Source organism: Emydura macquarii, unplaced genomic scaffold, assembly GCF_026122565.2.
Source record: "Emydura macquarii macquarii isolate MOO-44397 ecotype Brisbane River unplaced genomic scaffold, CSIRO-AGI_Emac_v2 contig_1363, whole genome shotgun sequence".
In the NCBI taxonomy this organism is placed as follows: Eukaryota; Metazoa; Chordata; order Testudines; family Chelidae; genus Emydura; species Emydura macquarii.
In genome coordinates, this window is record NW_027131500.1 from 17,879,299 (window position 1) to 17,900,164 (window position 20,866).

Sequence of the window (20,866 nt, forward strand, 5' to 3'; positions counted from 1 at the left end):
GCTTAATATGCCCTTATGTTTTCAGTCAAACCTGCTGTTTGAGATACATGTACATCCTGGCAACCCTGGAAGGGTTTAATACTTATTTCAAATCTAAAAGAGCAAGTAATTTCAATATTCAAATACAGAAACAGTCATTTTCTTTCTGAAGAGTCTATTATTGGTATTTTCCTGTGAGATCAGTTGCTGCTGTTCAGTGAGATGATTTTTAGGAGAGAGAAGATTTTTAGGTTTGGAAATTTTATAAAAATGCAGACATACTTTTATTATGCCTGGGCACTTCAGGCTTTTTACTTCGTTGGTATTTCTCCTCTATGACCTGTTATAGCCAGTCCACACCAAAGCAACTAGACTGGGAAAACAATGAGAGAGGTTATACAAGGGAAGTAAATGTGGAGATCTGAGTAAATGTCCGTAGTATGCAGGAATATGTATCACACATTGCAAGATCCTGAGGTAGCAATGTAGGAAGACTACAAAGTAGTACCAGTGCAACATGGACTAAAATATGTGAAGGCTTTTATTCTTAAGAGGCTTTGAATAATAAGTCCAACAAGCCCCTTAATGTGATAGACTAAGATGGAAGTTATAAAATGAAAGACTTGTAATGTAAGAGGTTTCATAGGACATCCTAGACTAAAATTTCAAAGGAAAAGCTTTTTTTTTTTTTAAGGAATAAATATAAATATTTCTGGATTTGAACTTCTTCCCCTGCTGTATGAAATATGCACTGTGGGGAAAAACTAATTAAGGTGTTTGCAGCAGTGTTCATCCATGATTCTTTTTCTCCAGGAACCTCAGTTCTTAATGATGAAGACACATGCTTCTGTAATTTAGGTGGCTTTTTTAGTCGGGTCTGTACATTTGTGTGAGAATCAAGTTTACAAGTGGTGAAGGAAGAAAATTGCCTATAGGAAGAGACACCTAAATATGGTAGGAGAAATTATATACTTTGCAATCTTTATGGACTCTCTTCTATACTTCCTCAAAGCCCATGTATTCTTATTTGTGGTCAGCAGACTAAATTACACTACAACTGTTGACTTCATTGACATTAGCCAGAGCTAATTCTGAAATAGGGACACTTAGTGATGCTGTCTCTTCTTAACCCATACCCTGTGATCTAAAGTCTTTCTTTTTTAACAGTAGGTTTAAAAAAAGTGCACAAATTAGTTTTTCATTATTAGAGTGCTTGAGAATCCAAGTCTGCTGTCATTGAAACAGGTTCAAAACAATTATTGAGTTCAGTATAAGCAGAAATGGGCCCTGAGACAGTAAAAGCAAGGATGTAGTAAAAAGGCGACCCGTCTTTCATCGGGGTTCTCTTGATGGCAAAATAGTGACATTTATAAAGCTTCCTAGCTAAGATTTTGTGTGAGATATTTTTCCTAAGTATAATGCTGTCAGTAAGCCTGTCATTTTAACTAAAGTAAAGCCTTTTATTTATGAGCAGTACATACTTCTCATCTCCCATACTGAGAGAGAAGGATCTTAAAGTAGTCTGTTACATCTCCTACCATTTGGGTCTGCTGAATAGCCGGTACTTGGTTTAAAAGGAAACATAAATATATTTTAAAAAATATTAAACATAAACACTTCAGCATGTTTGACTACAGTGTAATGCATACACACATGAACAATGTTAATAGCTTTGTCTGTCATCAACAGTATCTCCTTTTGAGGTATTTGTCAATTGCCATTGACTTCAGTGGAACTGACAGATGCTGAAGTCTTTAATAATTAGTTGGTACATTCCTCAGATGGTGAAAAGACAAAGACCAATAGTAATAGCTTTTTAAAAATCAATTCCTCCTAGATTCTGTTGAAAAAGTATCTTGGGAAGGGAGATTCTAGTCCAATTCAAAACTTTAGTAGAACAATTCAATATTTAATAGAGTGTGGGTAAAAAAAATATATAATATACTTGAGACCTAATATTTTATCTACAGTGGGGTTGCAGTACCCCAAAAGGTAGTTCTCTGGAGCAGAGTCAGATGTAAAATATTCCTCCTTCCACTTCACTCCTGAGTACCAATCTGACAACACAAGCCAACAGAGAATGAGGACAAGGCTCCTTGGATGTTGTGCTTCCCTGAGACAATATGAAGGGTGCAATCCTTGCACTCCCCTGCGTGTAGGGATTCTGATTGTCCCTGGTCCTTCAATGGGTGGGCTGTGAAAGTGGGCCTTGCTTCTAACCCCTTTTCCTCATCCCCCACGGTGCACCTGTATAATGACTGTTATGTTGAAACCATCAGTTTAAAATTCTCCCTCAGATAATTTGTGGAACCAGCTTCAAAGACTTGATCCACATCAATCTTGGATCAAGAATTCTTATGCTTCTTATGGTCTCAAATAAATACTGCAGGGTGATGCAGTGTACATTTTGTTCTGAAATTGAAGACTGGTCTTGCAGATGCGATCTTACTATTTTTAGAGCAAAACCCTATATTGATGATCTTGTGCTGAGGGGAAAAAAAAGGAACTATGTAAACTCTCTGAAGGTGGAAGTAAATCCAGTTTTGAAGAAACGGTTTCAAAACCTAGTTACAATGATATGGGCATGTAAAAATTAACAAAAGAATGACCAGGAAAATAGCTGGAAACGGTAACTCTGTACAGTGCTCATGAAATTGGGATAGTATTGAATACAAGGGCATTAGTAACTTTATGAATTATTTGATTTTACAAGAAGTAATGCATCCAGCACACTTTGAGTGCTACTTGTTCTGTTACCTTCTGCTGTATTTCTTTTCCTTGACTGTTGTCTTTGACTGCTTTCTTTCTGGGGTGGGAAAAACAAAACAAACTCATGTGGCTGTTGATTTTCCTCTGTTATTGACCCCGAATTAATTTACCTCATTTGTATGTCTGAAAATAGCTAAATAGCCCACTATTTACTGTACTTATGGAAGTTTTCCATGCATTAGCTATGGTACTGAAAAGACCTCCTGTTTTCCTGGATATCAGTTATGTACCCAATAAGCCCCGATCATACAAAGACTTAAAAATGTGTTCAACTTTATGCAGATGAGTAGTTCAATGGAGTATAATGCAAACAGCTTTCCACATCTGTAAAGCACAACTGATAGAACAGACTTTCAATAATAGAGAGCAAAACGTAAAAATATCTAGCAAACAGAAGCAAATTAAATCAGTGTCTGTTTATTTTCATGCTTTAGGCCTTAGATTTTGAACTAGAACTTAAAAAACATTGTTAAAATTTGTTACAAATGTTACCATAGATGGTAATCTCTTTTTGTTATGCGTGTACATTGCTTACCACAACAGAGTCTGATCCTGTTTGAGAGCTCTGGGTGTCACTGCAATAGAAATATTAAAATATGTGCATTTCAAAGGGACAGCAGCTCCTGTTTGTAGATTTACAAATCCACACTTTCATTCTAACAAATTATAATTAATTTATAAGAAATTATGGCAAAAATAATTCACAATAGAATATCTCTAACCTATATTGTTAGAGAGCGGGCATCAATTTGAAAATCATATTTGTCTGAAAATTTTGGACCATTGTTGCTACAAGTAACATCTAAGATTATTAGACTGAAAGAAGTTAGGGAACAATTTTTTTTCTAGTTTGTTTATTCTGTGAAATTCTTTGTGTAGTAATTTTCAGTTTCCTTTGTTGCGAAGGAGTTTCTACTTTGGTGATAAAAACCTTGTAAATATCAGCCAAACCTCAGCCAAATCCTTAAAACCTTAAAATATTTTAAAGAATATTTTAAAAATCAGAACTTTTTAAAAAAGATTGCTGTATCAAAAACTACGTTTTTTTAAATCCGTGAATTTTAAAAAATGCAAATTGTGTGTCCCTTTGAATACTTTCCAATATTTTTTTTTATTTTTAAAGGAACATTTTTAAACCAAGTCTTATTTAAGTTTCATTTCCTACACAAAAAATAATTTATAGTATTTGCATGTGGATATTGATTTTCCTTTATGAGATTTGAGATAAAGCTTGTTTGTGCATAGCAAGTAGGAAAACAATTATATGTATACATCACAATGTAACTTTCTCCATCATTTACCTTCAAAAATGAGTTTAGGATACACATTGCTATCATAAAAATATGAGCTATTCTAGGGTTCTTTCCTGTATTTTACGGAATGAGAGATGTTTTGTTCACTTCCTATGCAAGGCATAGATTTGTTTTGAATCTGGTAGTTGTTAATCCAGTTAATATAAATGGATCATTAGCTATGTTTAACTGTTTTTCATTAATATTCAGTTTTAGTGAGCATATGTGGGAATAACTCTTATCTTAAAAAGACTCTGTCAAGGTTGGTAGGCTTAAAATGTAGGTCTATCAATCATGATATATGGTTTACAGGCCTTGGAGTGGGTGTTATATAATTTCTTGCGCTGACTGAATGCTTATTCAGTTCCTGCATACATATTAGATGTTGAAATTTACAAGATACTGGTAAATGTCATAGGTATATGTCAATCTCATGGCTGATCACAAGAATGGAGCAAAAAAGCAAAGCAGAAGGAAAGTCCTTATGCTTGTCTCAGGCACCTTCAACTGGAACATCACAGTGATTGGATAAGTCAAGTAATATATGGATGCTCTTTTGTAGGAAAGATGACATTATAAGGTTTTTCCTGAAGATTTTTACATAAATAAATTAATGATTTGTGGTGTAGCTTGAAATTTGGACCTGTCATCCTTCATGAGGTACCCTTCTGTGAGAAGAGGAAACGAGTATAAAAGGATTTTGCTACAGTGGTTTTCATGAGACAGAACAGTAAATTTCAGGGTTTTCTGGGAAGCACTGTAAGCTAGGGTACCAAATGCTTGAGATGTATTTTAAACATTTGCCATCTGTTCTGCCTTCTAGTTACAATTACAAGGGAGATAAAATCCCATGATTCACAACTACATTATGAATTTAAGAAGCTGCAAGTGATTTAAATGCGCACATATAGTCGCTGCAGTGTGTAGCTGTTGGAGATTTCTCATGTTACTCACATGGCAGCTTTTGGAGGTTCCCCATCCATCTCTCTCTCTCGCTTTCTCTCACTCATATTTTTACTTCCCCCTGACAAAGGGGAATTATTTATAAATGGGGCGTGCGTGTGCACGCACCTGTTTGTCCCCTTTAGCTTGAATATAGTGTATGCTAGAAAATGCAAGAAAAAACTTGCATGGCTATGAACTAGCTAATCAAATCTAGCAAAATCACTCCTAATTCATTTTGAACAACTCCATTCAAGTGTCAAAAGTAGACTCAGAACCCAGGAGCACAATTCAGTGTAGTCTTCTACATTTTGTTGGTGCATTGGAGAAAGCATTGATGATGGTTAATTCTTGCAGCATGAAAGTTGCACGCTAATAGGTAGAGAGATAATTATAAAAACTGTGAGGGATTTTTTCTGAAGTCAATGAAACACCAGTTTATATCAGATGAGGCTCTGGCCCTATTTGAATAGTGTAAGTAAGAGACTATAGTGTTTTGTATAGTGTAAATAAGATATAATATGTATCTTTGTATCTGTTAACATGAGCTGTTTATGGTTTGACATGTTGATTTATATGTGAAGGTAAAAAAAAGTCTGTCTCGGGGGGAAACATGGCTGTAGATAAATGAGGAATCTTAGGGAATTAACAAACTTACCAAACTGCCATATTATGGTATGGTCAAGTGCAACAAAAAAGCAGGTATGATTGTAACAAAAAGTAAGGGTTACCTAATAATATTGCTAATAACATCCTTCATAATTCATAAGAAAAGGAGTGAACAATCTGAACATAAAATTCATAACTGATAATAACTTAGGAAGTTATCATTGAGGATCGAAAAATTATGTGAAGGGACCTGGAATTTAGAAATCTGAGTAGGAAATAACAAAACAAGATACATCTTGGAAAAAAGTAGCCTGATGTATCTGACAAAAAGTAATCTGTAATACAGAGGAATTTCAGTGGGAGCAGGAAACACTGAAAGTAGTAATGTCAAAAGAAATCAAGAGATACTGGATGTGAAGTTGTGCGTGCAGTTGCAGTGCCATATGGCAGCAATAAAGGTGATTACAGCTTGAGGCTTCATGCATGCAGATATCAAGAGAGAGAGCAAGGAGGTTCTATCTCCTCTGCAAAGTATAAGACTTCAGTGAACCTGCATTTGGATCCTGGTACCTCATTGCAAATTGGATAGAGGTCAGAGGAGAGCAACAAAATTGAATAATAGGTTGAGGGCAGTGACTTACAAGGAAAGATTAAAAGAGCTAAATATGTATAACCTGGTAAGTAATAATTAAAGGTAGACATGATAACCATGTAACTGTCTACATATATTTGAAGTGAGTAAGCCCTAAGAATGAATGGGATTTATATAGGGTGGTGACAGTAGAGGTTAACTAGAAGTAATGTGATGAAATTAAGAAAAATGTATTTTAGACTGAATATCGGGAAAAGCCTCCCTGACAGTAAAGCATGTTAGATTGTGTAATAGTTGGCCAGAGGAAGTCGTCAGAAGTTCCATTATTTAAGACATTAAAATTTGCCTGAAAAAATTATAGCTAATTTCAAAATGACAAAAAAAAAATTCATTTGAGAAGAGATTGTGGGGGCAATTTTGCATGGGCAAGGGGACAAATTAGATTTTTTTTCACTAAATTTTACAATTTTATTAATATTTGTTGGGTAGCTCTTAAAGTCTTAAGAAAAACAGACAGCTATTAAATCGTTCCCACAACAATTACTATTTAACATATGGAAAAAGAATACCTTGCCCTGTTAGCTGTGCATCTTTGCTAAATTCAAGTGTGAGTTATTAGGCTTGATGCAGAAATGACTGGGTGAAGGTCTGTGGCCTGTACTATGTAGTAGGTCAGACTAAATGATTGCAGTGTCTCTTAGTGGTCTTAAAATCTGTGCATTAATTTTTCATGCCATGGAGAAGTTTAACAGTGCATCCATGTGTAACATGCTCTTCCTTGCCCTCACACTTTATGGATTTAGCATGTAAAAGACATTAAAAAGGTACTAAAATATGCTGTGATTTTTTTGAGAGAGGCTTGTAACAGAGTAAAATAAAAACTGTTATACAAGAACACTCAAATACTCCTTAGTGACAACTATTTCCATAATAAATCTCAGCTGTCAACCGCTAGCCATTATAGCTATGTCAATACTGTTGTAACCCCACCCCCAACCTAAAGTTTCAGAAGAATTTTTTTTTAATAAATGGGGAAAACGGTCTTCTCCTTCCTCCACACTTTGTTCTCATTCTTACAAATATCTTATACCATTTATTCTGAAGCTTTTTAAAAAAATCATCTTGCCAAGATGCTATTCCTAAAATACTTCAGCCCAAATATGAAAGATTTTTTCCTGGAAAGATCAGAGGATAGAGGAAGGATTACGGTGAAGACCATTATATGGGACCTTAACTGTAGCAGTTGTTCCCATGATAAAATAATGGGATGTAGTGACAAGACCCCCCCATGAGTGCCACCTGGAACTAGGGTACCACTGAGCTCTCTATCTCACCAGCCTGGGCTCCCTCTCACACGGTGATGCTGTGACAAGACACAAACCTCTCTCACAGGTACTGCACTTTCACAGCCATCCACAGTCAGGGACCACACCCAGCTTAGTTCAATGAATGCTTTTCCTAGCCACTTACAAACCAACAATACGAAGCTCCAGCCAGCTCCCAAGCCCAAGACCCCAGGATTGTACATCTTGCCCTGGTCAAAAGCCTGACCAGTGAAGTTTATTGCCTAGTCTGCCTCCCCACCACCCCAAGTGGAGGAAACACGAATCAGCTTTTGTTAACCTGAGCCAAACACAAAACACAATGTTTTAGTTAAAATATAAACCAGATTTATTAATTGTAGAAAGATAGATTTTAAGTGATTGTAAGTAATAAGCATACAGTTCAAAGTAGGTTACTTAAGGAAGAAAGGTAAAATTGCAATCTGAGTTCTACTAACTAGACTGGATTTGAATTAAGCAGTGTTTCACCCTGTTACACAGTCCAAGCAGGCAATAGATCTTCCATACACAGGCTGGAATTCTCCTACCCTCAGTTCCAAGTCTTTGTCTTCCAGATTTCCAGGTGTTGAGTTAGAGGGGGAGAAACAAGTTGTTATGTCACTCCCCTTCTTTTATAGTCTTTTCCAGTTTGCTGGACCAGTGGTGCTTGTGATGTGGGGATTGTCCTCATTGGTCAGTCAGTACTTCATTGTGCACATGCTTTCTTGGTGAATTCTTTACTCTAAACAATCCTTGTTAGTGTAATCTATCCTTTAATGGGTGTTAGCCATTAACTCTCTCTGGCTACTCCATTGTTGTGCTTGAAGGTCTGTTTGTGGGAGTTTCCCGCTTTGCAGCATGTTCTAATAGTATATTCAACAGATAAATGTGCAGTTCACTGAAGGTTCTATTACAGATTTACAAAGCCCTCTGTAGGACAAGCCTACACTGTCTCAAAGGCTGCTACTCTTTCAGAGACCATTAATGGTAGTTACAATTACCAAGTTTACTAAATCTATTTTAACCTAGATATAGATTTGAGGGAGCAGGAGGTAGAGCCTTCCTAAAAGCAAAGACCCAAAGACGATCTTAGTAGGTCCTACCATGCCGTATACAGATCATGCTGTAAGACAAATGTTTTCATCAAACCATTCCTCAAGGAACCAGAATGGGAACAATCCTGACAGAATCTCAGATGTAATAAGCTGTTGTTAAACATGGATTAGAATGGAGAATTAATATTGCACTTAAAAATAGGAGCCGATTGCACCGAGAGTGGGACAGTCCTCTGACAACTCCTTCATTGCACTCGCTTTGTTTTTTAATAGTTGGAATGGGTTTGGTCACCATGGTGTCAGGTACTTTAATAATATAAATAGGTAGAATAAAAAATTAGACTACCCTGGTGCACTAAAGACCCAGTCTGGTGAGGTTCTGAACTTCTCTTGAGAGGTCCTGGGCAACCCTCAACTCCCACTGATTCTCAGCATCTCAATGGACCTGGGAAGGAAGACTCATCAGTTATTTTATAAGATGGATCATCGTAGTTATTAAGGTAAAGCAATGATTGTTCTCCCTGTTGATAACCATCACTGTTTCATGATGCTAAATTTACACAGTTGCAAAATTGTGATGACTGATCACTTTGACCTAAATAATGTCCCACTGTCACACGATGAGCTGTAATTGAAGTCAGTGGGGCTACATGTGAGTAAAGCAAGCAGGACTTGGTCCCTTATGTACAACTACCGCAAATAATTGATAATTCAGTTCTCACATAGGAAGCCTACCTGTAACTATGCTAACATTCCCATCATATGGCATTTTCCATTAAAGGAACTGGCCATTGACCATTCCTTTTTCTAACTCAGTTATCTCACTTGGAGCTAGTATCCACCGAGGTCTTAATTCAGGTTCTTTTTCTCTGAGCTTCAAGAGCAGCTACCCAATTTTTATAATCTCCACAGTTTTTTAAAAAAAGCATCTGTGACTTATATCTAAATCTAGTTTTCTTTAAAAATATTAATCCCTTCTCATTGGCACAATAGTGAAAATAGAGAGAGAATCACATAGCACAAATAAAGTCAAATACCAAATCTAGCCAGACACTGTGAAAAGCTCAGCTAGGGAACAAAACTTCTTTAGCAAATTATGGAAATATTATCTAGAGCATGGTGTGACCATAACTTTTTCTCTGCCTAACATGCTAGTGCTTCATGCAGGACCAGTCAATGTGAAATTGTGTGTCTCAGTCTGTTAATTAGAGGTTGTTTGTGCAGGAAGTCCATGTGGTAGTGTCACTTCAAAACCTAAAGACACAGCACATCGGTGTGGGCAGCTCAGGGTTCAGTTACTGCTATTTCATCTTCAGGACAGTTCAGTTCCACACTAGTCAGTCAGTTTGAGTAAAGCTGGTGTTGCTGTTGCTTTGTTTTGACTTCCAAACATGAATGGGTAGTAGGCATTCTCCTGTTTCAGTATCTGAACAATATCACATTTATTCCTTTACAGTTCTCCATTAATACTCTTTGAGAGGGGCCTTTACTGAATGTTATCAGGTGGTTCCTTACAAGTGAATGGAAAACAGAAATGTTTGTTGTGTCCCTCCTCCTCTTTTTCCCCTACTAGCAAACAGCTTATACCCAAAAACATTTCAAAGACTCAGAGATCAAACTGGTTTATAGGTATTATTCTGCATTAAAAGCCATGCATATATGTACAGTTCATATTAAAGTTAAAAATTGTACGTTACACCCTGCTAGTCTACATCAGATTCAGATCTGCATAGAGATTAAAAGATCTCTCTCACTGAGCAATCCAGTCTCCTAAAAAGGTTAGTTTCTAATAAATTTAGCAGATGGCCTGTAATCAAAACTATGAAGCCTTGGCATTTGTGTTGACAATCATTTTTGGAAATGTTTAAAGTAGCTTTAAAATAGTGACAGCATCAAAAAATTATTATTAATTCATAGAAATAAATAATACATTCTAAAGATAACCTTAGTTTTGGTTAGCTACAGTAAGAAGTTTCCATTGATTTTTGCATTAGAAGAGTTTTGAGAACTATTAAAATATCATAAAGTAAACTAAATCAGTGATAGGAAAGCCACTTTTTGTTCCATTTTCAGACCACTTTCTAAGGTTTTTTTTGTAGCCTATGTACTAGCTTCATAGGAGAAATAGTTTTTTACAGTTTTTCGTGTCTAAAATTTGAGTTCTGTCTACTCAGTTACTGAACACTTTTTTGTCAGAATTAATATATTTTCTAAGATTATTTATTTAAAGACAGTCATTTCAACATCCTGTTAGAAAGTACATCAAACCTCTGAGAATGGAAGGGATTAAACAACATTAAGGGTGAACCACTGAGATTTAATTTGAACAGTTTCATTTTATCTGAGCTTTTACTGATAAAAATATACAATAAGCTAGTATTGACTTTAACATATATGATATCTTATAGCATGGAAAGAGACATGGAAGTCAAACGTCACTTGACTCATATCTGTTCTTCAAGCTTCAAAGAAAAACCTTTGTCCTGTTTCAGAAATAATAATGCATAATTCAACTTGCCTTTCATAATTTTTTTCATTTACCTCCTAAGCATGATGCAGTAGAATGTAAGAAGTTTACCATATTTCTTATCTCTTGCACTTACTTAAATATATTCCAAAGTAGTTTCCTACAAACTTTGTGTGAATGATTCTGGAGAGAAACTGGCCTTTTGTACACCATCAGGCTTCTCTTAAACGGTATTGTGTATGAGAAAACACCTTGAATATAAATGTACCATAATTTTTAAAAAATGCAAATGTTTTATTGATCTGAAAAATCAATCTTTCTAGGAAGTAAAATGGACACATATCTGCTTCTGGGAAAATCTTTTGTAGCTTTTGCAGACTTTTTTTATATGTTGTAATTGAAAGGATAGACTCCTTAAAGGTGACAGAATTTGGGTAAAAACAGTATAAAGCAATGTTTTTAGAGATTTCAGTATTGCCTAGTATTTAAATTACTCTCTGCAAGAAATTTTTGTTGATTATATTAAAGAATACTTCCTATAATTTTGCACTTGATACCTTTTAATGTAGCTTTTAAAAATGATACCTTTTAAATTTTATATATTACATTTGCTATGGTAAACTATGGATACATTTTGATAAACCAATATGCATATGAATGTAGGAGGACCGTTTGGTATGTCTCACTTATTAAGATGTTATGTGTTGGATAACAGCTGAAAGATATTATGTAAGTTTACCAGGTACTAAGAGTGAAAGATAGCTTGCAGTAAGAAATGAAAGCAGGACATCTGCCAAAGTAAAGGGCAACACATGACTAAAATGTAGTGGAACAAACCTGTAAGTGGAGGAATCATGTTCTCTAAGAAGGAATGTATCTTGGAATGCAGATGAAATAAAATGAATGAACAGTGTGATTGACAGCAACAGAATGGATACCCAGTCATGAGTGGATCAATCAAGAGCTGAGTATGACAATGAGCCGTTTAAAAGGCCTGTGTGATGACATATAATCTAAAATGGATAATTCAGCTGCAAGAGTCGTAGTAATGCTGTGGTCATACTCTTTGAGATGTTTATAATGTAACCATATATTAGATGCTGTACGTGACCCAAGCAATTATTTTTTTTAAAAATCCTCAAACTTCCCCAGTATAATTGTTTTCCCTTTGGACCTCAGTATGATTTGTATATGTTTTCCTTGCCATTAATTTTGCAAAGTTCTGCTATATAAATTTCAGCATTGTATATAATGCTTTCCTTATTTGACATAACATAGATTAGTAATACAGTGACAATCATGTCAGTGCTAGCAATATAAAAATCTATGTTGTAGGTCACACACCATAGCAATCAGTTCACATTAGAGGAGTAGGGACATGGCTTAACATGCAGCAAAAGTCAATCATTCCTGGGAAATACAAAAACTGTCTTTCTGCTAGGATATAAATACAACAAACCCTACAGTGAGCTGCAGTTAACTCCACTGATATCACTTTTATGACAAATCTTTCTGCACCCTCAAGATCCACCAGCTGGAAATTGAGAAGCTCACATTCTTAGACATAATTGAAAAAAATGGAAATGACCAATGGAAAAAAACAATTTTTGATGTCTACCTTCTTTTGTTCCTATTCCTCATGAAGTCTCCTCAATACATGTTCCACATTATGTGATGGTTGCATCAGTGAAGGCTTTTTTCTTCAGCATTTTTTAGGAGATTTACAGGAGAATTTACAAAGACAAATATCTTTGGGACATGGAGAATGGACAACGAGGGGAAATGGTCCCCATGTGGTCTGGTAATTTGTTTTTCATTAAGGTCCTCAACATTCTATGTTCCGTGGTGGAACTAATAAGAATGAATTATTCTTATTGTTAAAATATGCTTTTACAGACAGACAGACATGAAATTGCAGAATGTTCTCTTACCTCTAACTTTCTGAAAGATCTCATACTTCTTGGGTGCTGCTAGCAGTTGCAGACATGCTCAGATGGTCATCTTCAGGCCAGAAATCTTCAGATTTCTAGCTTCAGTCTTTCATATTAAAGTTGGATAACAGTTCAGTTCTGTCATCTAACTAGAAGCATTTGGTGGTGGCTGAACTTTATTGCACAAGGGACAAGGTCTAACAAATTGTATGTGCTTTAGGTGGCTGTTGCCACTTATTGCAGTGAAAAGGAGATAATCCAAAGTAGGAATAGAAGTGCTGGATAGTTTAGTTGTAGGATATATTTGATTTACCTCTGCAAACATTTGAAAACAGCACTTATGGGATGTAAGCAAGGTTAAGTCCACCTGCTTATACTAAATCTGAACTTGGCCCTTTTAGTGGAGACCATTTGAATTAGAAAGTAAATAAATTGTTGAAAAATCACATGCCTAACTGCTATATAACTTCTGGTCTCACTTATATTCTCTGTGCTTCCAGTAAATATTGTCCTGTAAATCTCCATCTAGAAACACAAGAAAAACATTTGCCTTGGCCAACTGGTGGGCAGCCTTTTTACCAGACAGAACATCACTCCAACTGTTTATTGGCAAAGTGTATTAAGATGTATCCGTGTAATCAGACAGTAGAGGTGTTGTGTTGTGGTTTCATTTTTGAATGGCTGATCAATCTTTAAAATCTTGCATTTAATTATTTTAAAGGTGCACAGCTCTGTAGAATCCTTAGACCAGACACTGAAGGACTATCTTGCGTAAAGAGATTCATGTCTCAAACAGGAGTCTAAATCCAGGCTCAGAATGAAAACTGTACAAGTGACCTCCCTTATTAGGAAATCACTTATTTCAAGAGACTGCCCCAAAGAGTCACCATTGGCTGGCTATCCTGTATTGGGAATATTTAAAATATTCTGTTCCTTATTTTCAAAGCCTGAAATGGATTTGGGTCAAACTCTCTGAAGGACCCCTTAGTCAATAAACTAACTGCATTCCCAGAGTCCAGTATATTCAGTCATCAGACTATTGTGGACACCCTAAAGGAGTCTTGACCCAAGACTAGTGAAATGAGTCATGTCCTTGGCCTGTAAAAGAGAATAATGAAAACAGAATATTCCACTTCTAACTGAAATAGCTAATGCATCATTTAGAGAAGAAGTCTTCCAGACCCACACCAGTTGGACTGACACTGAAGAAATCTACCCTGGATATATCAGTTCTATCCAACTACTCCCCAGTTTCAAACCTCCCATTTCTGAGCAAGCTCATAGAAAGGATTGCTCAAACTCATCTAACTGAAGCTAATATCTTCAACCTACCATAATCCACTATATAGAATTGAAGCTGCTTTAGTGGCATTAACACATGACCTCCTTCTGTCAATGGAGATGCAGTCTCATCCTGCTGGACCTAACCGCAGCATTTTCCTTGTCAATCATATGTCACCTGAGAGAGGTGGAAGGGTTGCAAGGTAATGCACTAAAATGGTTTGAATCCTTCCTGGAGGAATTTATCCAATCTCAGTAATGATGGGAAACTACATTTCCACCAATAGACCCCTCTGTTGAGGAGTCCCACAAGGATCAGTTCTCTCTCTGGTCCCTTTCAATATCTACATTCAGTCATTAGTTGAAGTGGTCAAGTGACATAGAGCAAAGTGCCAGCAGTATACTGATGACAAAGAGCTCTACCAACCTGTCTCCACATAGGACTTAGATGGCTGGAGCAGCTGGCTGAAGCTGAGCCTGAGCAAGACAGAGGTGAGGCTGGTGGGCAGAGGAAAACATTCTGAAGAGTTCACAGCCACGGTGCGGTTTCCTTTGGTTGAAAGTGCACACCACAAATGGGCAGTTCAGTCCATAGTTTTGGCATACGAATGGATTTTGTGTTGACACTAAGCTGTCGCATAATATCGCCAGTGAATAACACTTTTTGACCTCTCCAGTTGGCTGGGAAACTGTCCCATTTCTGGTAGATGATGGTCTGGCCTCAGTTGTTCACACCTTCATCATTTCTCAACAGAACTACAGTTATGTTATATACCTGTTATGTGGTATACAGCAGGGTCAGAGTGTAGCCGGAGAGTGATAGAAGGGAGGTATGTAAGCCCCAGAATGATCAGAGTCTTGTTCCCTGTGGACTGAGGGGTGGTTACTACAGGTTAATTAGAGCACCGGAAGCCAATTAAGGCCCTGACAGGGACCTGATAAAAACCCCTGCTCCAGCCTGGCAGTGTGTGGGAGTAAGGAGAGCTGGTGGGAATTTTGGAGAATCACTGTGACTGACAAAGACCAGAGAATCAGGTGAAGGATAACTCTGGGAGGGAACCCAACCCCCAAAGATACAGAGCCCTGAGGGAAAAGGACCCTGCCAAAAAAAGGGGGAATGAGACTGAGATCCTTCCCCAGGCAGGAAGTTTGGGAGCGGCCCTGAAGAGCTGAAGGGGCAGAGGGGGAAGCAGCCCAGGGGAAAGAATTGCAGCTGCAAGTATTGTCAGTAGTGCATAGCTGCTATTCATAGGGCCCCTGAGTTGGGAGCTGGAGTAGAGGGTGGGCCTGCGTCCCTTCCCTTCTCCCTCCCCGCGCCCTCACTGGGCACTACCGGGATGGCCAATGCCCAGAAACGGGGCTAACAGGTAGCATCCTGACCCAACACAAGAGGGAAATGTGCAGGACTCACTGCAGCAGAGCCAGCAGTTTGCCACACGGTGCATAAAGCCTTCAGCACTTAGGAAACTCCAACATGTACAGAACGTTGCAGAACATCTGATCAACACAAGCTACCATGAGAACATCAAACCTGTTCTCTGCACTGGTTTCCATAGAATATCAACTCAAGTTCAAGGTCTTGGTCCTTATCTTCAGTGCACTCCATGGATATCTTAAAAAGTAATCTAAAACTGTGGGATGAAAACTATGGTTGACAACTTTGCACCTTTTGCAAAATGGAATCCTATACCACAGCAGTAAAGCTCACCTGTATGGGAGACAGAACTTTCTGGGGGGGGAGGGGCAGTCCAACACTGTGGAATGAACTCCCCCCCCAAGAATAAGGACCATCACAAATCTCACCGCTTTGGCTTCAAGTGCAAGATACATTTTTTTTTATCTTGCCTTCTCTAACACAAATAAATAGCTGTGTATACTAACAACAACAAAATTTAAAACAACCCCCTTTAAGCCTACCATATGCCCTCACATAACAAAACAAGACACTCCACTGCACACACGTCTCCCCAAAGGAATGGATGAAAGAACAAACATGTGACAGATGTTACTTGTGTTGCTTATTGCACTATGGGAAGGTGCTTAGCTACTACAGTGATGAGCACAGTATGAGAACATATATAGAACAGAAAGATCGCATTATCCTTTGCACACCTCTATAACAACTGCATTCAAAGAACTATTGAAAATTTGAATTGAAAACAAAACAAAAACAATTATTTGTGAGTAGGGCTGTCAAATAAAAAAATTGGAATTAATCATGAGATAAAAAAGTCGCAATTAATTGCATTGTTAAACAATAATAGAATACCAATTTAAGAAAATACAACAAGTGTGTTGCATTTATTTTTGATGGTCTTGAGTAAATCAAGTTATTGTAAACAACTGTTCGTTAAAAATGTCCTAAACACTTAGCCAGTGCTCTGGTAATGCAGATTGTGTGCCCTGAAACAATCACTAAAAGAAGTATCGATCTATTAAGTGTTTCTCAGCCAATCGTTTCCATAGCTAGAATTTTTAAGACCTAAAAGCAGCTAAAAATCAGTGAAGGAAACAAAATCTGTGTGGATTATATTTTATGATTTATATTTTATTGGATGTTTTTCAACATTTTCAAGTACATTGATTTTAATACAACACAAAATATGAAGTGCACAGTGCTCACTTTATAAAATTATTTTTATTACAAATATTTGCACTGTAAAATAATAAAGTATTGTTCAGTTCACAAGTACTGTAGCACAATATCTTTATCATGAAAGTACAAATTACAAATATACAATTTTTTTTTTACATAACTGTACTCAAAAATAAAACAATGTAAAACTTTAGAGCCCACAAGTTCACTCAGTCCTACTTCTTGTTCAGCTGATCGCTAAGACAAAGAAGTTTGTTTATGGCAGATAATGCTGCCCGCTTCTTTACTGTGTTACCTGAAAGTGAGAATAGGCATTTACATGGCACTGTTGTAGCTGGCATTGCAGGGTATTTACATGTCAGATATCCTAAATATTCGTATGCTCCTTCATGTTTTTATGACCATTCCAGAAGACATCCTTCCATGCTGATGATGGGTTCTGCTTGATAAAAGTTCTAAGCAGTGCGGACCCACTCACTTTTATTTGCATCAGCTGAGTAAGATGCCAGCAACAGAAGGATGATTTTCTTTTTTTGGTGGTTCGGATTCTGTAGTTTCTGCATTGGAGTGTTGCTCTAAGACTTCTGACAGCATGTTCCACACCTCATCCCTCTCTGATTTTGGAAGGCACTTCAGATTCTTAAACCTTGGGTAGAATGCTGTAGCTATCTTTAGAAATCTCACATTGGTACCTTCCTTGTGTTTTGTCAGATTTGCTGTGAAAGTGTTCTTAAATTGAACAACATATGCTTATATAGTCTTGTCATCCAAGACTGCCATAACATGAAAAATATGGCAGAATGTGGGTAAAACCAAGGAGCACGAGACATACAATTCTTCTGCAAGGAGTTCAGTCACAAACCTGCAGGGCTCAAGTAGTGTTTCTATCTTTTTCAGTTTTTCAAAATCATTCCTGTCGGCACCGATAGATTGTGTTTTTGGAGACCTGATGTGGCTGTGATAGTGGCTTTATTTCTAAACAGGAGCTGAACCATCCCCTGTGTGGAGTTCCATCTGGTTGAAATATTTTGTACAAGAGGTTCTTGTTTCTGTCCATTTGCAGCTTGTTGTATTTCTAGCGCTGTACTTTTGGCTGGACTGTGTTTGAAATTACCCATAAGTTTTCTGCACTTTGCCAGCACGCTTTCAAAACCACTATCACTGTAATGGGTTGCTGCAGACTGTGAGTTTAAAAGTTAAAAAGGCAAACGACTGGCTGTTGGTATTCCATTACATGTACTGTCAGTACTAATTTCTTGACTGTTCCATTCTTTCACAACATCCGAGAAACGCTCTGCACACGTTTCAGCATGTCTCTCTTCGGTCTGTGTTACTGTTAAAGCAAATGGCTGCAGTGTCCATGCAGCATCAGTTAGGTGTGCTGTGATTGCTCAAGTATGTCCAGTGACCAGTCAAAGCAACAGCTAGTGCATTTTTCAGACGCTTCAATTTTGTAGTCTTCTTCTTGTGGTGTAGGTCACGTATTCGTGAGCAATGGTTCCTCGGGGCGGCAAGGCGTATGGCTGATTGGAAGATGCAGTTTGAATAACGTCTCTTAGCCCTCTGTTGTTTACAGTGTTGAGAAGTCTGCAGTCCATAGCTATCCACTTCGCAATAGCATTGGTTAAGCTATTGTGCTTTGTTTGATTCATGGGCTTGTAGCGATCCTGAAACTCTGTAAGCATACTCTGTCACAGCTCGTGGGATTCATTTGCTGTTGATGGGTTATCTGTAGCACAAGAACTGTAGGCAAAAACATGTTTAGTGAGTCGGTGGTACTGCAGTCTTGAAGTTCTTCGATGGTATTGGAACTCGGTCTTGCCATAGCTTCAGATAACCGTCTTTTTATCCAGAGAACCATCTGGAAGTTTAAAAAAAATAAACTTCCCATTCAAAAGACCTGAAGTTTTGCTGCTTTGGTCCATTAACTTTTTCTGATATTTAATCACTAGAGATCATCAAAACACAGTAGAACTGTGGCAGTGTCCACTAAGTGAAAAAGTACAGTAAGTGAAGAGGGTTAAAACAGAGGTGTGCAATTAACGCCTGTTAAAAATTGTGTTAATTTATTTTGTATTAATTGCTTGCGTTAACTGTGATTAATTGACAGCCTTGTGAGTAAGCATTAGATATTTATTTTCATATTGATATGACCTGTGTTGGTTAGTTATTTAGGAGAAATCAGATGGTAGTGTTTGGGTTCTTAGATTATATAATCATACAAGCTCTTCCGAAGTAAATAGTCATCCAGATTAAAAATCACATTACCACCCATATATAACTTGAAATTCACTTTGTGCAAACATTCACAGCAATATAGCTTGATCATGTGAATATTTATGGAAATAGAGCACATAAGGGACATAGACATGGAAAAAGGAAATTTATTTACAAATTGTGGCAGTTATTTACGAATGTTTGGCAGTGTTCATCCAGTTTTGTTGATGTTAAAGATTATAATTCCAGAAATAAACATCTCAACTGACATAATTGTTCTCTCCCATTGCTTTGACTTTCTGCTTTGAAATTTCAATATCAGGGTATGGTATATAGGGGATGTAATCATCTTTATTCTCCAGATAATATTAAAAGGATGCAATATTAATGTCATCCTTCATTGTTATTCCAAGCATTGCTCCCACAACTGTATCTCTTCTGTCCAGTCTGCCATTTGGAAAGGAGTGAAAAGTTGTGAAAGTGTGACTTCAAGAAGTTTGATTTGATTTCAAAGGGAGAGAACTACAGGAGATTGTTAATAGTGAAATAGGGAGCAGAAGTTCTTAAAATCCTCCTTCCCCCATGTCTCCAAAAGATGAATGCTGCAAAATACTAATATTTATATATACAATTAACTTTTGTATAATGAATACCAATTTTATAAATATGACTTTATGGCTACTAATCTTTATTTAGTACATGCTTCATGCAAACATGTTGGCAAATCTGTTTCTTTAATCCTTTTAGGCAGAAAACTGATGGAAATGCTTTCCCTGAAAGCCCAGCACTTCCACTGATGATCACAGTATGGCTTTTTTGGGGAATCGTGTTCAAAATTATAATCCTTGGCTTCATTTGGCTATTGCTGAAGTACAGCAGTTTGAATAGCATTATACTTTCTAGCCCTGGGGTGTTGGAGTTGCAGTAATCATTCTCAGACTTGTACAGTATGACATTGTTTGTTTGTGCTACTGTAAATGTCTTACCACAATAAAGTCCTTTAAGATTTTCTCACATTTTCATTTTTTTAAGCCTAATTTGATTTCAAGGAAACCGAAAACTTGCTAAAACTGATTGAAAAGAATTACAATTTGCATTTGTTTAGTGGAGCGTGGTTACTGGTGCTACCACTCTAAGCGGGTTTGTTTTGTCTGCCTTTGGAGTGGTGCACTGTAAAGAAATCTAACACTTGGAAGTTTCCTGTTGTTCATTTTTAACTTTTGGCTGTAAATTACATTTGGCTCAATTACAAAGCTTTAACTAGATAATCAGAAGACTGGAGACAGGAAGAAATAATATTGATTGTTTTTATTCTATAAATCTGCTTTATCACAGGCTTGTCTGGTGTAGTATGGAAAAAGGAAGGTTTCACAAGACTGTGAATGCTTCTGGTTGGTAATGCAGAGCATTTAATTTAGTGTGGTCAATCTGAGCTGTTTCTCTTTTTCGACTTCTCCATTTAAGCAAACAAAATAATTTTGCAGTTTTTATTTTTAATTTTTCTGCAGCTGAGTTTTATGCATTTCTACATTGGCATGTGAAATATACCTGATATTTTATTACTGTTAACACTGTTTAGAGCATCAAACGTGCATAGAACTATACAGAGAATTCGCAGTGGGGCTATACAATCTGAGGGCCCCTTCCTGTCAACATTAACTAGCGCTTGCAGTGCTTATTGCTATGAATACCCCTGGCATTAAGTGTTTGCAGGATTAGGCCCTATCTTAGACATGATATGATGACAAGAGACTGGGTAAACTCAGGTCAGGCAGAATGAGTGTGAGAGATAGAAAGTAAGGTTATGAAGTTAT

General features: G+C 37.1%; 1 protein-coding gene and 1 pseudogene across 1 annotated transcript in view; one reads left to right on the forward strand and one right to left on the reverse strand.

Annotated features, from left to right (window-relative positions):
• Positions 1 to 20,866, forward strand: part of PDGFC (platelet derived growth factor C) — a 213,752-nt gene that overhangs the window by 60,740 nt on the left and 132,146 nt on the right. The window lies entirely within an intron of this gene.
• Positions 17,051 to 18,760, reverse strand: LOC137155608 (E3 SUMO-protein ligase ZBED1-like; annotated as a pseudogene).